The sequence below is a fragment of the Monodon monoceros genome, unplaced genomic scaffold (assembly GCF_005190385.1).
Source record: "Monodon monoceros isolate NGI ecotype Baffin Bay Population unplaced genomic scaffold, NGI_Narwhal_1 Super_Scaffold_20, whole genome shotgun sequence".
NCBI lineage: Eukaryota > Metazoa > Chordata > Mammalia > Artiodactyla > Monodontidae > Monodon > Monodon monoceros.
The window spans coordinates 28,558,950-28,585,283 of NW_021703777.1; the positions used below are offsets into that span (position 1 = coordinate 28,558,950).

The following is a 26,334-nucleotide window of genomic DNA, read 5'->3' on the forward strand; positions in this document are numbered from 1 at the left end:
GTGAGTGCTCTCTCGGATGCAGTCTGACTTGTATATGTAAACTTGTATTTCGTGCCATTCATTGTTTAAGACTGAAGATTAACTTTTCTTCTACGGTTATATTAGAATGCAAGAATAACCTTGAGAATTAATTTGCATCACCTCTCAACTATTTGTTACTTTTAGAATTCCCTGATCATGTTTTATTTTTCAAAGCATTCACCCTCAAAAATAATACTGTACTTTTTAAAACTTACGTGCAACATGTAGGTGACAATAAAACAAGAAGAAGCACCTATATTTTAAATATTGCTCTCAAGATGTTCCATGACACATATTCATGGCTAGAAAAAATACTCATGGCTACAAAAATTATTTTTTAACCTATGTAGTCCATACTTTTGCACACAACAAAGTGCTTGGCTTGGAACACACTGTCCTTATGTGATACTACTATTTACACTTGCCAACTAAATTTTTTTAACTGCTTCCTTCTTGGCCAGACTAACTGAGATTTTCATATTCTCCACCATGAAAGGTGTCAAATATCAAGGCCACTAAGCAAAACAGTCTCAGACAAACATTCTTGAGGATTTTTCTTAATAAAATGTTTTCTGATTTTTTTCCAGTTACCTCTGTTATGTCTTTTTCTTCCTACCTACCATAATTAGAAACCGGCGGTGGCGGGGGAGTTTGGTCACCTTTTTGTGAAGTCAATAGCAGTCCTTTTCTTTAAGGGGTCCTGGGGTTTTTTTTCTAAGTCTTAGTTTTCTCCATACTTATATATTAAAATCTCAAGTCCATTCTGCCTTGATGTTTCAATTCCATTCTCTCTCAAAATGTTTCTTCTTTCCACAGCTGCCAGCTGCTTCTCTAGACTTCTTCAAGATCCTAGTCTCTCCATGACAATGCATTTGAAGCTACACATTCTAAATACTTGGATAATGATGTAAGTCACTTATTAAATACTCATGTCAAAATTTTCCAATTTTTTTAACAACCTGTGTGAATTTATTTCAAACCTTTTTCAGACTCCTTTCCCCCACATATTTTCTCAAATCCCACAACTTAACCGGCACCAACTTCTGATAATTCACATAATATTAAATCTCAAGCTTCTTTTTAGAAGCAGCTACCTAATCCACCAATTCCCCCTTCTTTCCAAATCTCATCTGGAATTTACTTCTTCCTTTTGATAATGCTGCTAATTTCTCTCATAGTTTGATGATTAAATTCTTGCATTGATTAACCAGAGATGAAATATGGAAGAAAGCCTTTCATTTCACATCATAATGCTAGCCATACTTCTATATTACTACTATTAGTGTGAAATTCTGCAATATGTTTGCAATAACAAGGTAATCTACAATTGGCACATTACACCTCCAATACTTACCCTAAAATGTGGTTAAAGGGGATTTTCTAAGTAGCAAGAAATTTTCATAGTTTTAAACAGCTTTGTGACCCTACCAGAAGCATATATAAACACACCATTCAAGGTAAATGAAAGGTTTCTTTAAAAATAGATAACTGTGAAGAGAAAATCACTGATAGCATATACATATAAAATTAAAAATTGCACATTAAAACATGTGAAATAAACTGAAAAGCTTTTTCTGCCAGGCTTGAAACTTGTGTTTCCCCAGCAGAAGTCAGTCATGTCACCAGCACGTTCTGTGAAATAGCAGTGAGTTGCATTCCTTGTACTGCTACTGCTTCTTGTGTAAGAAATGTTTTAAAAAGAAAACTGTCAGTAACTTGCACACATGCAGAACCAGAAGGCACCAAACACATCATTTTGGAATTTTTCACAAGTCATTATCTTTACATTGTTGTATTTTAGAGCTTCTAAGAACACATACAAACCACAGAAGGGTTTTCCAGCCATAGAGCCACACCCAGGAAGTTGTGATAGGCCCAGGAAACCCACAATTTCTCAAAATCTTCTTGTGGAGCCACAGAAGCCCCATTGTGAAGGTGTTCTCAAGTGTGGTATTTCTTTTACATTTCTTAAGAGAAGTGGAGGGAATACCATAGGTAATGCTGGTCACTCTGTAATAGCCATGACCTCAAAAAGCCATTCAACTTTCAAATTAGGCAAGACTGAGGGAGGTGGCCCAACAAAACATAGGTTTTTCCTTTACCAATCACTAGATAAAATTTCTTTAACCTCCAAGGGAAATCAAAACTCTTTGATATTTAGCAATTTAAGGATCACATAGGAGGCAATACAAAGACTGATGACAAAGAGGGAGCTGGATAGAGAAGTTTACATCCCACTATAAGTCCCTCTGAGGGTTGGAACCTATTTGTAAAAGATATAATAGGGCTGTTGTTTCCAGTAGCACGTTCATAGCAACAAATCACAGCATAATACTAACACATATTCTAAAATGAAAAATCAAATATATTTTAAACGCATAGCTGAAATGAAGGGAAAGTAATAGAACTCTTTTCTGGTAGAAAACAATGAGAATGTTGAATTTACTGTTGTATGAGTTCTGGAGCCTGTCTTAGCCTTGGGGATGGCATGGAAATTTTAGACAACCTAGAACCTGGGTTCTAATGAGCCCCGTGCCCTGAAGTTGGGAGACAAACACTGGAACCCAGAGCATGAAGGAATATCAGAGCTGAGAACACCTCTCATAAAACCTAGGTACTGGAAGTGCAATATCCTTAGAATATAAACCAGGATTTTAAAATTCCCCTGGGGAGAGAAAGAAAGAAGTAGAAACAGAAGGAGAAAGAGATAGCATGAGACCACTTGTCTGTCATGGCCTTGCCTCTGGGTGGAGAGGAGAAAAAGTCACTCCCAGGAATTTCTCAGGATAAGACTTCATTCATATGGATTTGGGGCCTGACTTCACACTATAGGCAATTCCCTAAACACCTCCTGCCAAAGAAAAGCAAAAAATTAAGAATAAAGTGGTCCCAGGTTGGTAGTGCACTGAAAGGGTACCCAATAAAAGCTAATATCAATCATTTTTAGAAGAATGCAGTTTAAATTCAGGTTTCAAAGAATTCTCACAATAAAATACCAAGAAAAATGAGCTCACAGTCAGAAAATCATCAAACATAAGAAAATAAGCAATCAAAGCATCAGAAGAAACAACAAACTACACATTCAGAAACTCAAAGACTCCAGTACTGAAACTAAGGTATATAGAATATAAAATAAGAATGAGCTTCCGTTTCTATATGTTTAGAGAAATATGTTAAAGTAACCAAAAATTTTCAAAGCTGACAAGCTGACTTGAAAAGTAACAACTAGACATTCTAAAAATGAAAAATATAATAATTGGAATAATTGGAAACTCAACAAGTAGCAAAAAAAAAAAAGAATGGACACACAAAAAGAAAACACATAAAAGAGGAATCAGGAGGGAAAATAAGACCCAGGATATAGCAATAAGAGACAAAGAGATGGAAAATGTGAAAAAGTGGGAAAAAAGACAAAGAGTGACAATTAAATGGAAGACAACATATGTGTAAGGAGAGTTTTAGAAAAAGTTTTAAGCAGAGCTTATAAAGAAAAAAAATGGAAGAAAAAAAGCATTTCAAGAGATAGTGACAGAGATTTTTTTCCAGAATGCTGAAAGACACTGACTTTCATAGTTAGGAAGCCAAACACAAGCCAAGCAGAATAAATAGAAAGAAAAACACACTTACACATCTCATAATAAAACAGCAGAACAATGAAAAGAAGTCCTTAGAAGTAGAGAAGAGAGATTACTCACAAAGGAAAGACAACTGGACAAACATCTGATTTTTCAACAGCAACAGTGGCAGCCAGAAAACAGGGGAAAGATAACTTCAAGATTCTGAGAATGTATTATTGAGGAGGAAAAAATAGATATAAACAGAAGTTTTCTGCCACCTGACCCTTACTAAAGGTACTTCTAAAGGATGTAATTCAAAAAATCATCCTATAGCCTGTGATGCTAGATATAAGGGCAGGTAAAAAAAAAATTGGTAAGCATGTAGGTAAACCTAAACAGACAAGGAGGTAGAAAACAAAATAATGGTTTCTAATTTGTGAAGTTAAAAATAGTGAAAATAATAAGAGAATTAAACTCTGGTAGTTAAGGCAATCTAAGATTTCTGTATGAGGTGGGAAAAGGATAAATATACTTTAAAAGTATGTATTAAAATCCATAGGTTAACCACTTATAAAAAGTAAAAAAAGAACATAAAGGTCAAACGAGAACGAGGAAAACTAGTACAATGCTAGTTTGTACAATGTACTAGTACAAAACTAGTACAAGGAAAACTAGTACTAGGAAAAATGGAACAAGAGGGGAAAACATGTCCATCAATTTCCGAAAAAGACAAAGGAGCAAAAGAGAAAAAAAAGGACAAAATAGAAAGAACAAATAGAGAGCACAGAACAGAAGGGGTATAAATGCATCTAAATACATTTTTGAAAATACAACTGTATGATGTTCACAAAAAAGAAATAATCGTGGCCTAGAAATATGTGAAAAAAAATTCTCAGCCTGATTTGTCATTAGGGAAATGCAAACTAAAATCTCAAAGAAATATTTCATATCTTCCAAATTGGAAAAGGTTAAAATTTTGACATATTATTAAGTGTTACCAAGCATATGAAGCAATGCAGACTCTCATAAACTGTTTCTAGGAGTGGAAAACTGTTCTCTATATTGCCTGGTAACACTGAACATATGCCCACTGGCCAGCACAGCCAGTCTACTCCAGTCTGCTTGTGGCTAGAGGCAATCAATTATTCAGGCAGTTAATAATCAGTTATGGAGTTCCTACTGCCCAGGCCCTGTCCACCTGCCTCCCAGGCTGAAGGGATCAATATTCTGGCATCTATATAACCCGTTCTCGATGCAACAGGATGCAGGTTCATATTGATGCTGGGAATTCTTACCCTAGAGAAACTCTTGCACCTAACACTTGTAGAAGAATGTAGCAGAATTGTTCATAATAGGACATAACTTTTTAAAAAGGCAAATATCTCTCAGCAATAGAAAGGATAATTAAATTGTAGTGTATTCATTCAATGGGATGTTGTGCATCCATGAAAATGAATGAACCATGGGGCCACAGATCAACATTTATGAAGACTGATGGCTCTCAAAAATACATTGCTGGGACTTCCCTGGTGGCACAGTGGTTAAGAATCCGCCTGCCAATGCAGGGTACACGGGTTCGAGCCCTGGTCCGGGAAGATCCCACATGCCGCGGAGCAACTAAGCCCGTGCACCACAACTACTGAGCCTGCAGCTCTAGAGCCCACGTGCTACAGCTACTGAAGCCCAAGTGCCTAGAGCCCGTGCTCCACAACGAGAAGCCAGCAATAAGAAGCCCATGCACCGTAATGAAGAGTAGCCCCCGCTCACCGCAGCTAGAGAAAGCCCGCGTGCAGCAACAAAGACCCAACTCAGCCAAAAATAAATAAATAAATTTATTTTTTAAAAAAATACATTTCTGGGCAAAGAGAGAGAGAAAACATTATAATTCCACACACATAAAGTGAAAAACAAGTAAAAGTAAGCAAAATACTAAATAGAGATGTGTGTAGATGTGCTAAATTATAAAGAAAAGCGAGGGAACAATTAACGTAAAATTAAGGAGACTGGTTTCTTCAGGATATGAAGGGAAAGAAAAGACGCGTTGAGTTCTGTTCCCTAAGTTTTACAGGTATTTGTTTTAGTGTTATTCTTTAAGATATAGAGCTATAAATAGACACGTATATGAATACTACACTGTTTTGTATAACTGATACATAAAACAATACAAATTTTTAAAATAGTGTGGTAGAAAAATTCCTTGAGTTTAAGATGAGTGTCTGTCCCCCAAGAAAGAAAAGAATGAAAAGATCTTGGGAATCTATGGGTTTCCCAAGTATTCAATATATCAAAACTTACTAGGAGGTTACATGGCTCCAAATCTCTCCTGTGGTTTGTGTGTGTTCTTGGAAACTTCAAAATTCAAGAATGCCAAGCAATGGAACAGCTGCTGCCAGGATTGTGTTGTCTTATTCTGAAATTTTAAGTGTATGAATCTATAAATACATATGATTAATTTTTTTTATCAGCTAGAATTAAAACAACAAAATGAGGAAATGAGTTCATGTTTTACAATTTGAGGACATTTTAATGTGCTTGTGTTCATATTGATATTAAAGTTGATGCTCAAATGAATGTAAGGTGCTTATTTGATTTTGAATATGTTTCCCCCTTTGTATTTAACATACCCTCCCACGTAATTAATTTATTATTAAACAATTCGGTTATAAACTGGATAGAATTTTAAACTTTTGAATTCAATCCTTTTCATTTGTGCATTTGTTTGGGATTTATTTAACTGTAAGACCACTGTAAATAGTGAGTCTGGTTATCATCATAAGATTTATATACTATGTGCTAGATCTGGAACTGCATCCCAGAACTAATAAACTGTTATAACTAATAATTAGAACCTACTATCTGCTTTATGTTCATGTTCTTCAATATTCACCAAGACTCTGCAAAATAGATACTTTAATTCTCACTTTCCCTTAGGAAGTTGAGAAGTTTAATATCTTTACCTTGATTACACAAGTAGGAAGGAGGTGACTGGGATTCATTCAGACTCAATACACTACTCTATCCGGAAGGTGAAATTGGTAATACAGGTAGAAAATTTTTAATCTATGAAAATAGAATACAGTGAACAAAGACAGCATTAGAGTTTACATTAGAGTTTTTTAGTTGATTGGCACTCAGCAATTTTGTTTTCCACTCATTTCTTTTAGAAAACCTCCAATGATTTTGTAGGGAGTCAGTAGAACTTAATCATAATGGGATTTAGAACAGCCAATCAGATGCATGGTGGGGGTGGTCAAAAGCTGCCCCAGCCCCCTAACTACAACTTGACTATTTCTCCTTGTTTGGAGCATGTTTATGGGGAATTACATAAAACAGTTTTTATCAAACTTTATGCTCTTATAAATCACTAAGATCTAATTCCTAGAGACTCAGGATATACTTGGATGATATATCAGCTTATTGAAATTGTCCAGATTATTTTATTTGGGTGAAAGCTGTATTATCAAAATAGCTGGCATATTTTCCCAGGCCAATTTTGACATTCACTGTAGTTCTATTTCATTACTTGAAAATGTGTTTCTGATATCTTTGATCAGTTATAATCTCACTCGTCAACGTTCACAATAAACCACATTCCTATCCCACCACATGACTAAATTCAGCATAGAGTATCTGTACTTCGGGTATTTGTCAGGAAAAAAAATTACATTGTATAGACTGTCACTACTTATCAAAAGCTCACTTAAAAGGCAAAATATTATGGGGAATTGTCTAAAACAGTGTTTCTCAAATTTTTATAAATCACTACTGGTCTTATTCAAATACAGATTCTGATTCAATACATTTGGGGTGGGTCCTGAAAGCTAAATTTTTAACAAGTTCCTGGATTGATAACAATGCTATTGACCCATGGAGTCGGGAGGGCCTAACTAAACCTGCAGAGAATTGTCTAATTTTAGTTGGTTATTGGTTTGCTTTTTCTTTGTGTACTTTTGTTTTTGAGGAATAAGAAGCAGTGGAAATCTATGTGAAAATCTAAAAGCAACACTTCTTTGGAGGAAAAATTAACAGTATATAATAAAAAAAAAAGCAAAAGGGGGAAGCATACCAGCAACTCCACTACAAGGAATTTATCCTAAGGAAATTTAGAATATGCACCAACATTTAACTACAAATATAATACACTGCATTCCATTAAAGCATTGTCAATTGCCAAGATAACCAAAAATGAGTTATTTACTATTAAAGAAAATATGTTAATAAGAAAAGATGCTCAGAATATATTCTTGAGTGAAAAAAATAAGGTTATAAAGCATTGTTGCTATAATAAGTATGGTTGATCTTCTCATTTTTGGCTCATCTGTGTTTCCTTCAAAATATAGGTATTACGAGCATATTTATAAAAATTATTTTAACACGTGGTAAAAAGGAGATGTTAAAGGCTTTATAGGACGGTCATAATTATGTGGTAACAGTATAGGGAGAACAGAGAAGGAAGAACACAAAGACCTAAAATAATTTGAGTTTAAAAGTTGTCCTATGTGTCTGGTTCAAGGATACAACTGGAGTCAGATTAGGAATCAATCACTGCAGACAGAACCCTGAAGCAGCCTTGTGTGGCTGAGAGGATCATCGTCCTCTGATACTCTCCTAACACAACAACTGATGGGAGTGTGTGTGGCCTCCTGATTACTACCAACCAGATCTCACCATCTGCAACCTAGTCTTCATCACCAGATCTCCTATAACTCAGAGTTTTGAGTTTGGGCCCTTGGGATGGATTTGTTTGGTCCTCTCCAGACAGCCAATGAAACCCATCCTGTCTGCAGACTCAAAGGGATCTTCTAATGAGACTGTTGGAGGAGGTTAGACAAAAGAAAAAAAGAACCCAACAGGAGAACTGCGTGACAAAATGAGAATGGCCACGGATTCCAGAGAAGAGGAATGGGCCAAAAAGTCCATTTCAGGGCAAAGAATTAAGGATCGTACAACTCTTTCAGTCAATACAGAAAAAAAAAAAAATTAATGCAACATCCTTAAATCATCTTTTTTTCTTTTTCCTCTTCTTAATAATATTATCATGGTTGTGTTTTTCACTGCTTTGGAACCTTGGGCCTCTTATGTGTTCCACTTGGGGAAATGTCAAATAGCCTATTATTCATTTATTCAACAAATATTTTCTAAACCTCTAGTTTATGACAGAAACCATTCTAGGCACTGGGGTTGCACTGGTGATCTAAAATGTCCTCAGCCTTATGGAACCTACATTTAGTGAGGAAGGCCAGTAATAAACCAGTAAAGAGATTCACGATGCACTCTGAAAAAATAAAAGTAGTGGTGTTCCTTTAGGTGGGGTTTGGGGAAGAGCAATCACAGGGAGTAGCATCTATCAGAGATATATAATCACATCTGCCTGATTCTGCTATTGGGAATCACATAAACATGGACATTCTGCAGTTAATTCCAGGACATGTCTTGCATCAAGTATCAATAACAATGAATATATTATCATGGTATTTTCCTTATAGAACTAATAATGTGTGTGTGTGTATGTGTATGTTTTCAACCTTAAAAATAAAATAGCCAGTTATTTTACCCACAAAATGGGTTTATTCGGGAATAGCAGAGAATTGCAATTTGGGACAGACAAGCTATGGTGAATCACAGGCAAGTCTGAAAAATAAAGGAGAGGTGTTAGGAGGAAATTAAGAAGGGCTGTTTTGAACAAAAGTTCATTGGAGAAGAGCAAGAGCTTGAGGTTGTGGGGGATCATCCTTCTTTTTCTGAAAAGCAGGAGATAAAATTCCCCTGTGATTAATGTCTTCCCTTGTCAAAACAATTCTTACCTTCCTTCTTCCTGCTGGTTATGCAAGTGCAAAGAGTGGTATACACGTGAGAGTTCCCCCTCAGGCTGCGTGGCTCCATTTTAAATGAGGTTCCCTTTATTTATTTTCACAGTGTGTATATATATTTGTGTGTGTGTGTGTGTGTGTGTCTGTCTGTCTGTCCTTATCTCCTTATCTTCCCCATCACCTTTATCTACTATGACCACCACTATTATTACTTTTGCTATCACTATTACTACTATAAGCCTATGATTCCTTATTTGTAACTCAGAAATCCAGAAAGCTTTGAAAACCAACAAATTTTTCATAACACATATGGAGGGGAGAATTTAACTCACCTAACCTTTGGTGGCAAAACCTAACCAGAACCAACAAACAAATGACCTATATAGTAGCCTGTATCTCCCACTTAATGAGAATATTCATATGATTTACTATAAAATATTACCATGCTTTGATTACAGGTTTGATTACAGATCTACTTTTCTTCTTACCTCTCTAAAGTTTGGAACTTTCTGATTCCCAAATATGGCTGGTCCCAAGAGTTTTGAATAAAGCATAGATCTCCACACCTACGACAAGCTACAACTATCACCACTGCTGCTGCTCTTACTAAAAAACTTTGCCTTTGAGTACCTCTGAATTTGTTATTCCAATTCATTCTAACATCTCATTAGCCTAAATGTGTATAATTGAAGAGAAAATTTTGCACCTAATCCATCTACTGTTTAATGAATACACTTGACTTTTCAGACATTTTTCTCTGATCATTTAAAAAAGCATATCACAACAAATCTAAGTCAATGCAATATTAACAGCCATAGCATTATCCAAAGCCTGTGGCCATAACCCAGGATGTTTATGTCTCCTGGCACTTTCTATGTCTCCTGGCACTTTCTATGCCTACTTATTATTACTACTGAAGTTTTCATTCATATTCAACATCCATGTCTGGTGCATTTTGTTTGATGAAAACAATCTAATTAGTGCTGAACCTTTCCTAGTTCATAAATTTATTCCTAAGAACATTAAAAGGAAGTCAAGTGAGACATGTTCAGTAACAGATGTTTGCCTTTTTTGGCTGCCTTTTTACAGTTTGTTCTCTTTCATTACTTTTTAAGAAATTTAGTTAATGTTCCCTTTCCTAGAGAACAAGCGTACCTAGCTTCCCAGAGGGGGGGGGGGGGGGGGAATCCCCAGGGTAGGCACAGTCTGTTCACTCCCTTAACCTAATATCTGCTCCAATGTTCTTTGCATCCAGATTTTTATTCTTTCATCCAGGTTTTGGTAACAATCACACTCCAGCTTATCTCAGAAAGAATGCGCATGTTGACTCATGGGCCTAGTGTCCCTCAAATACCTTTCCCACACAAGGACATCTCAGAATAAAGGGGCAACATGATTGACAGAATTTGATTGAATCTTTCGGCTTCTACAGTAAAGAAAGATTGTAAAGTTACTTACGAAACTAAAAATCCAGTGGTCTTTTATGATAAAAGAAAAGAGAAGTATAGATCAATATTTTTCTCTATAAAAATATATTGATCCAAAAATACAAATTTAAAATTATCCTGTTTATTTACCTAACCTTCCACTTTTGAATATCATTTAGTGTAAATGGTATTGTGAGCTGTTTAAATGATGGTACATTGGTAAGCCTAAGTAACATTACAATCCAAATCTTGCAATCACCAAGAGTGCTTTCTTTTAAAACTTTGTGAGAATAGTTTTAAATATATATGTCTTGACCAATTTGTTGTTGGTCTATACATCTTAACCTATTTATTGCTAAAGGAATTCTGCAATGGAGTACCTCTTTATTTTTTCCAAAAAGTACTTTAACTAAGGCAACAGTAGAAATTTTTATCTAGAAGGAAAGATTTAATAAAAATAAAATAAATGATGATTATAAAATACCTAGGCCCATATAAAATATATAAAAATGTCAGGCTCAGATAATATTGCTGCAAGGCAATATAACTATTAAAATGTGGGGTTTTAACTGTAACTATATACGTTAAAAAAATAATAGTTTTACTTATATGTATATATCAAAATAAATATATCATTCTTTCACAAAGATTCAAAATTTTATATTTCATAGGAAAATACATATGCATTTCAAAATTAAAATGTGAAGTTTGAAGATAATGTACAGCATTAGACATCACTGCTTGTAATAGTACCAAAACAAACAAATTAAAAGATCAAATAAGAGTAAACTGTTGGAATGCTCTTCGGTATGTCAAAAAATCATAGTCACGTAGTTAACTCAAGGCTTAAATTAAACCCAAGCCTAATTCTGTAGGAACAGAATTTTCAAAATGTAATTTCATTGATACCCAAAATGATTTTTTAAAATTTAGGAAATCATTTGAATAAATAGAAATTTTAAATTTAATAGTCATAATCATTTGTGTTAATTCTTCGAAATATCAGAAAATCAAATCAGATGACATTTTTTATCAAATGGAACCCACAAGAGGAGAAAATCATGAGTATGAAAATGATTACAATACCTCTCAAATGTGTGGAGGGAAGGAAAAGAGCAGAGAGAAGAAAGTGTGATGGAGGAGAAAAAAATAAGCAAAGATATTTTACATATTATAAGTTAATTTACGATTTTTTATTATGTACTAAAATCAAGTGAATGCCCACAGTCTTCTGACATCATAATTTGGTAAAGAATCACACAAAAATATCTAAATTTCCAAGTTAAGAGAAGAATATCCCCCTAGATTCTTACAGTTTTCTTTTCCCAAAATGGCTCAAGAAAATTCTCCAGAGAAGAGTGATAAGAAATTTCATTAAAATCTAGTCTACCCATTTCATGGTCAAAATTAAGCTAATGTGAAGCATAATGTTATATATGGAATTTCTTTTTTATTTTCTAAAAATATGTTTCTGCAAAACTAATAATTTTTTGTTTTGTTTATGAGCTGAATCTATAAGTATATTTAAAAACAGGACAAGTGACTCTTGGTTTCTTCTCTCATAAAGGACTTGCTCTCCTTGAAAGGAGGGAGGTCCAAATGCCCAGAAGACTCACAGTGCATTCTTTGAAACACAAAACAATGTATAATGCAACTAGGTATTAAACCAAGTTCTATTTCCTTGTAATCTCTACTTCCTAGTGTCAAGGTTAGGCAAATTCTTTCCATCCAAGATTAAGAAAATATAGGAATCAAATGTCTTCCTACAAGGAAGGCACTTCATGACGATGGAACTTGCTTAAATTTTGTTTCATTTCTTGCCACTTGCCCTCTTGAATGCTATACTTTTGCCACACTCAACTTCTTTCACTTCCTTGAAATGCACTCTGCTCTCCCATTCAGACAACCACAACTGTTCTTTCCCCTCTGATCCTTCATCCCTGAACCCTGTCACCACCACAATAAGTACGCAAGCATGCATGCTTGGGCAGTCCCTTGCTTGTCATCTCATCCTCATTCTAGGGGTCACCAAATGGCAGAGTTCCCGTCAGGGAACATTCTGATCCCAGAGCCACTGCAACAGAGTTGTGAGTTAGCCACTCACAGAGGAGAGTTTTGCCTTACTGATGACTAACGAATAAAAGTTTTTACTCTATATGTTCATAAATATTAGATAGAAATTAACTTCTTATACAAAGTTCTGTCAATATTTGCTTTTATCCTAGCTTTTTAAAGAGCACTATTGATACTAAATTTTGCACCTCAGAATTTTGATAAATACCAGAGTTGTTTTTCACACCTACAGTCCTTCAGGTTGTGGGTTTCTGGAGTGCTTCATACATTATCATAAAGTTAAAAAACCTTGTAAAGAAGAGTTATGAAATGAAATTGCAACAACAAAGTTGGAGATGGGTGGTCTTTCCTATATTATTGAAATGTAATACTACATTTTTATGTTATGCAAGGGATCATATTCACAGGTGCTCACTTACTTTGGATAAATATTATCTTTCAAGATAATTAAGGCTACAAATGTTTCAGGACTTCAGAGATCATAAAAAGTAGAATTAGTAACTTTTTCTTAGGAATGCAGTTTCTTTAACTTCATGTAAAGAAGTTTTAGGGGGCTATATGCCACTGTTTAAAATAACTGGGAATTCGAATACAATTCTAATATGATAAGTCGGCAGTTCCAGAAATGAAACATTAAAACTAAAGACATATAACATTATTGTATTATTTAATTAGAACTAAAAACATATAGGATTCAAAATACTTCAAAAAGAAAACAGAAACTCTGGCTTAAAAGGGATATTTTCTTTTAGCCTAAAGAAATCATATCCACAGTGACTTTCTTATTTGAGCAAATTAAAATTTTGATGAGTAGCTAAGCTATCGAGAGTGTTTTGAACGCAAAATATGTTATATTTTTCTCTCCTCCTACAAAATCAAATACAGGGTTTTCTGCACCCTGTCTTCTTTCCTCTTTTAACAATGCAAACTTCTTTCTACATTCTCAACTTTCCTAGTTACTTGTGTCTTCTGGACCTGATTGAACAAACTCACATCAAGATTACTTAACACTTCACACCCATTAAGATGGCTATTAAGAAAACAGAAATATAATAAGTGCTGATGAAAATGTGGAGAAATTGGAGCAGTTGTGCATTGCTAGAGGGAATGTAAAATGGTGCAACCACTCTGCAGAATAATATGATGATTCCTCAAAATATTAAATATAGGGATACAATATGGTCCAGCAATTCCACCTCTGGGTATATATCCAAAAAAAGAAAAAGAAAGGGTTCAAACAATAGTTCTACACCCTTGTTCATAGTGGCATTATTCACAATATCCAAATGGTGGAAGTAATCCAAGTGTCCACCAACAGATGAATGGATAAACAAAATACGGCATATATATTCGATAGAATATTATTCAGCCTTTTTAAAAAAGAAGGAAATTTTGACACATGCTAAAGCATGGATGAACCTTGAAGACATTATAAGTGAGATGAGCCAGCCCCAAAAGAAAAAGTAAAATACTTGTTGCCAGAGGAGGGTGGGGAAGGAAGAACAAGGAATTAGTGTTTACTGGGTACAGAGTTTTAGTTTGGAAAGATAAAAAGGTTCTGGAGACGGATGGTGGTAATAGTTACACAGCAATGTGGGTGTACTTAACGCCACCAAACTGTACACCTAAAATGTTAAAATGGTAAATTTTATGTTATGTGTATTTTACCACAATAAAAAAAATGGCAGAAAAGATGAACTTAGAACTTGATATTTGATCCCTTCTAGTACTGTTATTATTTTAAAGGATAAATGAAAGGGGAATCCTTAATAAATAAATAAATAAATGAGACTTTCAATGGTGAAAATTAAAGATGCAGTGAGCTGCAGGAAAGAAATCTGAAGGTTTGAATCTTATCCCCTCTTACCCATTCACACCCCGCCCCCAACACAGTGGGTTTGCAAGAGTAAGATAAACCTCTAACTGGACTGAGGCAAAAGGCCTATTAATGCTCACCCAGTCTCCACTCTAGTCCACCCCAAATTTCTTTAGACAGGTACACATACCCAAAGCACCATCTATTATACCAAAGCCATGGTTAGTAGCTCTTTGTACTCCTAATTCCCCCGTGGGCAATTCCCCAGTCTTGCATCCGGAGCTCTCCACAGTCATGTCTACTCTTGCCCAACTTATTCCCCAAAGAAATATGTTTAAATGTACTTCTTCACACAGCTAGGAGCAATCTCTAAATGATTAGTGTAAAACAGGGTAAGCAGTAGTTCATTTATTCACCTTTACTGGAAAATGAAAATGAAAACAGCCTTCTATGGGTGTTACTTTTGCTAAGGACATGTATGAATTAGCAATATACATCCAATTAGCTGGAGGTAACTGTCTATTCTGTAATTAATTACTATGTTCTGAAAATAGTAGATTACGAAGACTTTGAATTTCACTAAACAATACTGATATAATTTCCTCATCTAAATTCATATAATTTTCCTTAATAATGTTTGTATAATATCCTTATCTAAAACAGGGATGCAATGATTTAGTTTTAGTATATTTATTCACAAAGAATTTAGCAGCAGAAGTTAAATATGATGTGATTCAAAAGTTTTGGTTTACAGAAAAAATATAAAAACTCAAGATTTTTAAAAATACTAGATAACGAACTATCCAGTAGGTAAGAAAAATAATTGTTATCAGCTGTCTAATGGTGTATGGACTGAACTGTGTCTCCCCACAATTCATATGACTCCTTAAGCCCCAGTGTGACTGTATTTGGAGATGCGACCCTTAGAGAGGTAATTAGGTTAAATGAGGTCATGTGGGTAAGGGCACTAATCCAATATGACCAGCATCCTTATAAGAAGAGAGGGAGACACTAGAAACACACACTGGAAAGGCCATGTGAGGACACTGAAAAGAGGCAGCTTTCTGCTAGCCAAGGAGAGAGAGGTCCCAGGAGAAAACAGCCGTACTGGCACCTTGATTTTGGACTTCCAGCCTTCAGGACTTTGAGAAATAAATCTCTGTTGTTTAAGCCACCCAGTCTGTGGTATTGTGTTATGGCAGCCCAAGAATACTAATACAAATCACAAGTTGAAAGGAAAAATAATTCATGATATAAAAAGAGGAAAGAAAAGGAAAATGAGACAGACACATTCACATACAGAGCAGAACACATAGGAGATGTAAAAAATCCAGACATCTATACAGACACCGTGAGACACAAATATTATAAAATGGCATTTTGCACTCTTTTAAGAAATCATTGCTAAAGATTTCAGAATCACATGAGTTGCTTCCACTACAGTAAGTCACCTACACACGAACAAGTTCCGTTCCGAGAGCACGTTCGTTAAGTCCAATTTGTTCGTAAGTCCAACAAAGTCAGCCTAGGTAACCCAGTTAGCTATATACTACTGTACTGTAATAGTACTTTTCACACAAATAATACATAAAAAACACAAAAAATAAAGAAAACATTTTTAATCTTATAGTACAGTACCTTGAAAAGAACAGTACAATGCCTACCGCTGCTTTTACGCTTGCTTCTGGACATCCTGGGCTTGAAATAAACATACTGTACTACTGTACTCTACACAGTACTGTACAGTAAAGTACACAAAAGCACAACCACTCGTACAGGACGCACGCACCTAACAATGTATGCCAGACACGTGAACTAACTTACGTGATTGGACATGTGAACACACATTTGCATCTTTGAAAGTTCGCAACTTGGAGGTTCATATGTAGAGGACTTACTGTATTTACATAGAGACATCTCAGAACTTGCCCTGATGAGCAGGTGAACTTAATGTGAAGTCCTGATTCCATCTTCAAGTCATAGATTCTCACGCCCCAGTTTGGAGAGCCCTCACTCACAAAACCATTAGTATGTGGTCGTGACATTGTCCTTGGATTGTTAAGTCCTCTTAGTGCCACACTCCTAACAAACATCTTTATTCTCCACTGGCTTCCACTGTATTTTCTTGATAGTCTAGGTACCATTACAAAAATAGTCGCTATCACATTTAGGGCAAACCATTGTGATGATCACTTTGGCTATTACCACTCTTCAAACAAAAACTAATATACATATTTAGGAGTTAAGGTGATCAGCAAGATTTACACAAAATAAGACAACAGAACAAAAGCACTGCTTCAGAAAAAAGATGAATTTCAATGGGGAATCATTTTAGGAATGAAATATGCCCATAGTAACATCTTACATGTTATATCAAAATGAATTCAATCATTTGCTAGAAAAATGGTAATGCAACTCTATGTCCGGTTTTACAAATACTTACACTACAGTAATCCTGAAATACTGACGATATACACACACACATCCTACCCCATCTTAATTTTACATATATTTCCTCAATTTCAGTCAGTCTCTGCCCTCTATCAAAAAGGAAAAATCTCTAGGAGAGGCACCATAACAAATTATGTATCTCAATCACAACCCAATATGAAGAAATGAATATCTTTAATGGAAGCGAATGCCAATAATGGGTAGATCATAGAGAATCTGAAAAGATTCGTATCTGAGAAGAGGATAGCAAAGGAAAGGCCATACATGTCATCCTTTACTGGGGACTTTCATAAACGCAGGGAGATATAAAAGGATAGCATAAGAGTATTAGAGATGTGTATACCCCACATTTCTTATGAAGCTTTTCTGACTAATTTGAAGCATTTCTCAATTTACTAGCACTATCCTTATTTCGCCCACTTCCTTCAATGAACTTCTACAATAAATGTTCTCACTACTTTAGATAACAGAGCATCTCTTTCCAATCTCTTTTTAAATGTATAAACTCCTCCAGGGCAAGGACAATATCTTACCTGGAATTGCTCTGTGATTCTGGTTCATTAGCGATGTGATTAAAGTTACTATGTAAACACTGGTGAACTAGAATTAGCCTCACAAGGTTAAATCTCACAGGCAAAAGGGAATCTTCCTGATCACTGAAGAGCCCAACCCCAAATGAAACTAAATGCTATATGACTTATTTTCCAAGAGATTCCAGAGCATTTCAAATATTTTATCTTGTTTACCCACAAAACAGACTCATATAATCAAGAAGGCCATACATTATTTTCTCCAGTATACAGGTATCACACTAGAAAATATAGCTGTAAGTTTTCCACTTCAGGAAGCAATAAAGCCTCCACTAAAATCCTCAAGGTAATCATTCACACACTGATCTATATTAATGACTCCTCCTCAGAAGCTAAGCACAGAAGGTGACATGCAACAAATTCCAATTTATTCCACAAAGTCAGTCGAAAGTTATAAGCTGATAGTTTGAAGAAGACCAAAGTCATACATCAGACTAAATCTTCACAAACCCTTCACAGAGCCAACAAGCTTCACAGATAATGCCAAAGAGAAATTAAGATTCTGAAATCTAAGGGTGTGTGTGTGGGAGGGAAGCAAGAGTAGGCTGTATATTGATAGGTGAAAAAATAAGAAATCTTGTTAGAACTCCCAGTTTACCAGCCAGCAAGACAAAATAAAATACTCTGAGATTAAACAAATCTGGGGAAAATACAATAGCAAAATTTGGAAAGAAACCAAAATATCCCATCAGATTAACAAGGAGTTATTAGCTAACTCTGAACATTAAAAAAATTGTTAAATATCCATACTGATGTCTTTGTGCCCTTGCGTTTCCTCAATACTTATTTAGACTCTTCGAAAAACTTTATTATACCACTAGTTCATGTTATTTTGTTGTCTTCTTCAGATCTCATCTCCCTATCTAGGCTTGAGAGTCTTTAGCTTGCTCTGTATTCTCCATAATATTGAATACAGTGCTGTGCCCCAAGCATATGTTTAGTATATGCTACTGCACTGACTTGGTATTGGGTGAAAGGCCACTCAGGAAACTGCTGAGAGTGAAAGGCCCCATGTAATACAACTGATATAAACATCTGAAAAAATGGAAGAGTCTTTAAAAAGGGATTTTTAAAATTCTTTTTTTCAGGACCAAATATTTTTTTCACTAGACCATCTTCCCTCTCTTGATATTTATCTTGATGTTTATAATGGTAATCGTTTTTAAATACATATGAGTTGGGGGTGGCTTTTTATTTCATTTCCCATTTTCATTCAAATTTATGCAGTTAACAATGAGCCAATTATTTACACAGATGAGAGGGATTTTCAAAATCTAATACGCATAATTACTTTAGAAACAAATTATTTAGATGAGTCACAGAAAACTGGTAAGATTGTATCTGGTGATATTGCCAAGAAAATGAGGAAAGAAACAAGGGAAAAGAAGGAGGAAGGAAGGATCTCTAGCTAGGTAAAACATTCACCACTTTTCTGTGATCTTTGTAGTGACAAGCATTTCCTCCATATTGCAAATTGATAGATTTGCCCAAATTGTCTGAATATCAGCACAAAACTCAAAGACAATAGGAGTTTAAACCTTTCAAATATATTGTTTCAGTCAACCAAGAAACCAAACGTTCATAGGAAATAATCTATGCAACCGCCTCTGACAGAGCCAGAGAAGTCCAGAGGCAAGTGCGGTGTATCTTTACGAGGACTTGACAGAGCCCAAGACACCACTGGTTTCAGCAGGCCTGTTGTCCCTAGAGCCTCTTTTATGCCAAGCTCGTTCTGTTTCCCTTTTATCAATTCCCTTCTATCAATTAATTCTTTGAGTTAATTGCACATGCAGTTTTAATCTGTAGGTAATTACAATCAATTAATAGGAGACAGAATTAGCAGTTCTTAGTTTGATTATCTATATAATTAAAAGGGGTGGTAAACTAGAGTTGACAAATAGCATCTTAATCAGTTGAATAATCAAACCCCAGAAGCTTGCTTGGGCAGCTGAATTCCATCTCTTGTATTAGTTCAGATTTTAGAATCAATGACTGAAATGTCCATTTAAATCAATTCATATTGTTAATTTATAGTCAAAAATGAACAATATGTATTCTAAAATTACTTAAACTATCTACCTTCTTTTGGTTATAATGAACTGCTTCCAAAAGGATTCAATAAAAATAATGATCCAACAAACTAACTTATTTATATCTACTGAATACCAGTTAGTATTCATGGCTCCCAAATCATATGTTACAAAACATCTAAGAAATATGAGTAACTCCTTTTGTACTAGGTTCTACTTAACACTTTTATATGTGTGCTGAGAGACAGCAAATAAAACATAGCTTTAATCTTTTTTTTTTTTTTTTTTGGCTATCAAATGGAAACAGTTGTTTGTAGAGACAATACTAAGATGCAGGATAAGCTTAACGTGAGTTAGAAAAATATATGAGAACTTCATCATGATTAGGATATAACATAATAGAACAGTAGCGTCACTGTTGCATAATGTCTTTCTGAATTGCCAAGTATTTGAACAAGTTTGGCAGATACTTCCAAGTTCACAGTAAATAAAAAATGTTCAAGAAGAATCATGATTTCTGGTTCAATATGGCTTGTTACCTTCGACTGTGAGGCAGCCCTTTTTATAGCCTCAAGAAAATACTATAACAATCATAAAAAGACGAAAATGTCAAGGTCACAAAAACATTAAATTTAACCATTCACCTATCTGCAGTTGAGAAAAAATTTTCATTAATTAGGATGATGGAAGTGAACTGAGGAAAGCAATCAGTGATCTTTACATAATAATAAACCCCTAGCCCATCTGAAAGCCATTAGAAAGAAGCTTAATACCACCTAAGAAAAAAACAAACAGAACAAACACTATTTCTCTAAAATGTGGGTGCTGCTCACTATCTACAATAGCCAGGACATGGAAGCAAACTAAATGTCCATCAACAGAGGAATGGATAAAGATGTGGTACATATAAACAATGGATTATTATTCAGCCATGAAAAGGAATGAAATTGGGTCATTTGTAGAGACGTGGATGGACCTAGAGACTCTCATACAGACTGAAGTGAGAAAGAGAAAAACAAATATTGTATATTAATGCATATATGTGGAATCTAGAAAAATGGTGTAGGTGATCTTATTTGCAAAGCAGAAACAGAGACACAGATGTAGGGAACAAATGTATGGATATCAAGGGGGAAGGCGGGTGGTGGGGGGAATTGGGAGATTGGGATTGACACATATACACGATTAATACTATGTATAAAATAGATAACTAATGAAAACATACTGTATAGCACAGGGAACTCTACTTAATGCACTGTGATGAGCTAAATGGGAAGGAAATCCAAAAAAAGAGGGGATATATGTATAGCTGATTCATTTTGCTGTACAGTAGAAACTAACACAACATTGTAAAGCAACTATACTCCAATAAAAATTAATTCAAAAAATTTTAAAAAATAAAATGTGGGTGCTGCTATTGAAAAACCATTTCCCTCCCCATACCCCCATCTATCACAATCCACTTGGGACACTACAGCTCCAAGAAAACAACTAGGAATGAAGTAATCCTGGTGGTAGGATTTAATACAGTCCTATTTCAAGGAAAGAGCTCTGTGCAGAGGGTGGGACAGGCAGGTCTTGATAACAATGTATAATGGAGATTATAATTCTCATGTGCTGAACAGCTAAAAATAATAAAGGGGTGGAATAGGAAAGGCCCCACCTTGGCAGAGCCAACCTATTCCAGATAGATAGATGTCTGCAGTTACCAGGAACTGCGCAGAGAAGTGGGCATTGACACCTGCTCCTCAACTATAGAACAAGAAAAGGTGACCAACACAACCAAGTGAACATGGAGTGTAGCTGAGAAAAATCCACCATGTTCTCTATTTGTGAAATCACTCACTTTGCATAGATCTGTTTCTCCTTATTCAGGGCAGAGTAAACACATTGGGGCCTACATTAATCATGACAATGCTAGTTAACATTTAGTGAGGACCTAGTTTGCTAAACACTTTACATTGCTTGATCTAATTGGCAAAGTAACCCTATGAGGTCGGTGCTGAGTTTATCCCAGTTTAATAGCAAAGAAAACTAATTAAGTCACTCGCCCAAGTTCAGACAATTGCTAAGTGGTTGTGTGAACCCAGGTCATTCTGAATTTGAAGCCCATGTGACTGTGATACAAGGGGAAAGTTCCCTACAGTAGACTGAACGATGGCCCCAAAGATATCACATCCTCATCCCTAGAACCTGTAAATGTTAGCTCATAGGATAAGAGGGGCTTTGCAGGTATGATTGAATTAAGAATCCTGAGAGGGGAAGATTATCCTGGATTATCCTGACGGACCCTACATGCAAGTGTCCTTACAAAGGGGAGATGTGACTAAAAGGGGAGAAGGAAATGTGATGACAGAAGAAACTGGAGTGATTAGAGAAAGAGGTCATGAGCCAAGAAATGCAAGCAGCCTTCAGAAGCTAGAAAAGGCAAAGAAACAGATTCTTCCCTAGAGTCCCAAAACTCTGAGTCCAGACTCTTGACAACTTAGTCCAGTGACATTAATTTTGGATTTCTAGCCTCTAGAACTATAAGAGAATAAATATGTATTGGTTTAAGCTAGCAAGTTTTGGTAAATTGTTAGAGGAGCCATGGGAAACTAATGCAGTCTGCAATTCTGAAAATCTAGTAAAATATTCTACTAGGCTCAGAAGAAAATTTTAGAAAAGTGTTGGCATTCTCACTATATTGTAGCAAGCCAACTCTTCAAAATAGAGGCCAAAACATGGGGGTGCATGTATCTTTTCGAATTTGTGTTTTATACACCAATTGGATATACACCAAGGAGTAGAACTGCTCAGTCATGTGGTAGTTCTATTTCTAGTTTTTTGAGGAACCCCCATACTGTTTCCATAGTGGCTGCAGCAATTTATATTCCCAACAACAGTGTACAAGGGTTCCCTTTTCTCAACATCCTCACCAACATTGGTATTTGTAGACTTTTTGATGATAGTCATTCTAACAGGTGTGAGGTGATATCTCATTGTGATTTTGATTCGCATGTCTCTGATGATTAGCGATGTTGAGTATGTTTTCATGGGCCTGTTGGCCATCTGTATACCTTCTTTGGAAAAATGTTTATTCAGGTCCTCTGTCCATTTTTAATCTGGTTGTTTGGGGGTTTTTTTATATTGAGTTGTATGAGCTGTTTATATATTTTGGATATTAACCCCTTATCAGTCATATCACCTGCAAACATTTTCTCCCATTCATTAGGTTGTCTTTTTTATTTGTCCATGGTTTCCTTTGCTGTGCAAAAGCTTTTATGTTTAATTAGGTCCCATTTGTTTATTCCTTTAGTTGCCTTTGACTTAGGAGACAGGTGTCCCCCCAAAAAAATATATTGCTAAGATTTATATCAAGGAGTGGTCTGCCTATGTTTTCTTCTAGGAGTTTTATGGTTTCCAGTCTTACATTTAAGTCTTTAATCCATTGAGTTTATTTTTGTATATCATGTGAGAAAGTATATCTGAAGAAAATGAAAACAGTCATTTGAAAAGATACACGTATCCCAATATTCATAGCAGCATTATTTACAATAGCCAGGATACGGAAGCAACCTAAGTGTCCATCAACATATGAATGGATAAAGAAGATGTGGTGTATATATATACAATGGAATATTACTCATCCATATAAAAGGATGAAATTCTGACACTTTGCAGCAACGTGGATGGAACTAGAGGGTATTATACTTAGTGAAATAAGTCAGACAGAGGAAGACAAATATGTCAAATTATCACTTATATATGGTACCTAAAAAATAAAACAAATGCATTAGTATAACAAAACAGAAACAGACTCACAGATATAGACAGTAAACTAGTGGTTACCAGTGGGGAGAGGGAAGTGGGGAGGGGGAGGATAGGGGTAGGGGAGTAAGAGGTATAAACTACTATGTATAAAATAAACAGGCTACAAGGATATATTGTACAACACAAAAAAATATAGCCAATATTTTACAAGAACTTTAAATGTAGTAAAATATTGAAACTGATATAATATTGTAAATCAACTATATTTCAATCTAAAAAATAGAGGTCAAAAGCAACAAGGAAAAAATAAACTAAGACTTTAAAAAATATTTGTTAAGGCAAACGAAAATGGAAATAGTGTTTTTAAAAAGGCAAGAAATACAAGGAAACCAAAAATGTGCTTCAGTGTTAGTGGGGGAGTAGAAGACAGTGCAGAATACCAAATGACTGGATTTGGCAAGCACTCCTAGAGTGCAGAAGAAAAGTGTCCAAAGACGAAAATTATGAGAGAGAAGATTACAGATTAAAGAGGACAAAAGATAAATATCCATGAAAGGAATCATACACTTTACCAAAGTTGAAAACAGAACAATCAGGAATGAAAAAAATACACTACTGAATAATAATTTCTTGAGCTGAAAAAAAGATTTGCATCTTCTGAGTATTGGGGCTTATTGTGTTTTAGGATAAGTTAATTAAAAAGGATTTGTACACAAGTACATTCTGCAAAATTAAAGGAATAAAGAACATTTAAAGTATAAGAATAAAGAAAATTTCATATATATTTAGAAAGAAAAAACTCAAAGGAGCAAAACTCAGGTTCCTTCCAAATTTCTTCTGTGAAACAGTAAAAGAACCCATAAATAACAGAATAGCACCAAGGGAAAAGAAAAGGTGTGAAACAGAAATTTCATAACAAAATTGTTCTCAATGTATAAAGGCCAGGAAACAAATCATTTTCAAATATACCAGTGCCCTGAAAATATGCTCAGAAAAATATGTTTTTGTTTAAGTAAATAAACAAACAAACACTTACCTCAAGACCAAGATGGGAATCAAATTCAAGGATAAAAGAATTTAGAAATCATGCTGTAAGAGTACCAGCAGTTCTTGCCGTACCAGCATGCAATTCTAGTAGGATCACTCGTGGTACGTAGATGCTGTAGCTCTGATGTAAAGCTTGGTCCTTCCAGGCTTTACCTCATAGTTTCTTTTCTGCTATTCTACTTTCTCAGGAACCAAACAATTTGTTTCCTAGGGTATACACTTGAATTCACTCACAGTTCAAATGAAATGTTCTTTCAAATGGAATCTTGCTCTATAACCAATAACCAATGTTGTTCTGTCACGCACTTACAATGGTTAAACACTTGGAACATGTACCTAGAGACTCAGTAAACAAGACAAGAATAACAAAGAACAATATAATGGCTATTTTCAGGTTCAGAGAACTTAAATAATGACTTTTCTCCTTTCAAAAGTTCAAACTGAATCACCTGAGTCATGGCATCGCCCTTCACAAAGTTCCTCTTTATATTATAGGAACACCCTCTGAGGGTTCTTATGGAGCTCTGTCGTTTAACTAAGGGAAAAACTACACCTGGAAAATAGATTCTAGCAAATACACCAGAATTTAACAGTGAGTATCTCTGGGTGGTGGAATACCAATGGACTGTCATTTTTTGTGAGTGCTCTGTATTTTCCAAGTTTTCTGCAATTTATTACAACTAATTACAGTTTTAGGAAAAACATTTAAAATAGGCCATAAAATTTTAGGTAAAAATAAGCAAAAATTATATAAAAACAAAATGAACAAAAGCAAGGAGAAAAGGCAGGCCCAGTGCACTGTTTTATCCTCCACAGAACTGCAATGCCTAGTACAGAATATGTGCTAATTGTTTAAAGCAAATGAATGTTAAAATGAATTGGATGGTGTGTGTTTTACAGATGACAATGATGTCATAGATCTCTAGGCAAAAAGAGACAGAGGTCCAGGAGAAAAGTGCATTTTGGGTGATAATTTAATGGGAGTGTTCTTAATGTCCCTGCCCCCCACAAATGGAAGCAACGATTAGTCTTTGTTTCCTCTCATAAAACTCAATTATTTTTAATTAATTCTTTCAGGTTTATGATGAATTGTTGTTTGGACCATATGGATCTCACCTATTTTAGTCAAGGTTTTTGGTGCCCATACTCATACATGCTTGGTGAAAGTGAAAATTTGAAAAGACTTCTGGGAAAGTAATTTATCAGTAAGAGAAGTCTTTTAAAGCTCATATTTTTGATGTAATATCAATTTCTAGGAATCTTTCATAAGGAAATAATCTGGAATATGCCAAAAGATTTATTAACAAAGATGCTTATTACAGCATTATTTATAATAATTGTGCAGAAAAAGAGTTAGCGTAACAAACTTGAGACTGCTATTCTTAGAAGAAGATGCTTGCAAGGTTGATCCTCAGCTGGCATCTAAGTACTTGGCAGGTAAACAGTTCCTTACCCACTGATGTAAACTTTCCCTAAAAGATAAGGGTATCTCACTATGCCTAAACTGTGCAAAAAACATGGTTTATGCAGAATACCTGCTTTCCTTCTGGAAATCTGGAATGTTGGTACATGCTAAGCAGAGGGCGCCTATGTAACCATGTCCCAGTAAAAACCTTGGGTGCTGAATCTCTAACGAGTTTCCCCAGTTACAACCCTTTACACGTGTCATGACTCATTGCTGGAGGAATTAAGTGCATCCATGTGACTCCACTGGAAGAGGACTCTTGGAAGCTGGCTCCTGGTTTCCTCTGGACTTCAT

The 26,334-nt window shown here is 35.3% G+C and overlaps 1 protein-coding gene across 1 annotated transcript in view; it reads right to left on the reverse strand.

The window, feature by feature from the left end:
• Positions 1 to 26,334, reverse strand: part of IQCM (IQ motif containing M) — a 334,844-nt gene that overhangs the window by 228,553 nt on the left and 79,957 nt on the right. The gene's annotated exons all lie outside the window — the stretch shown is intronic.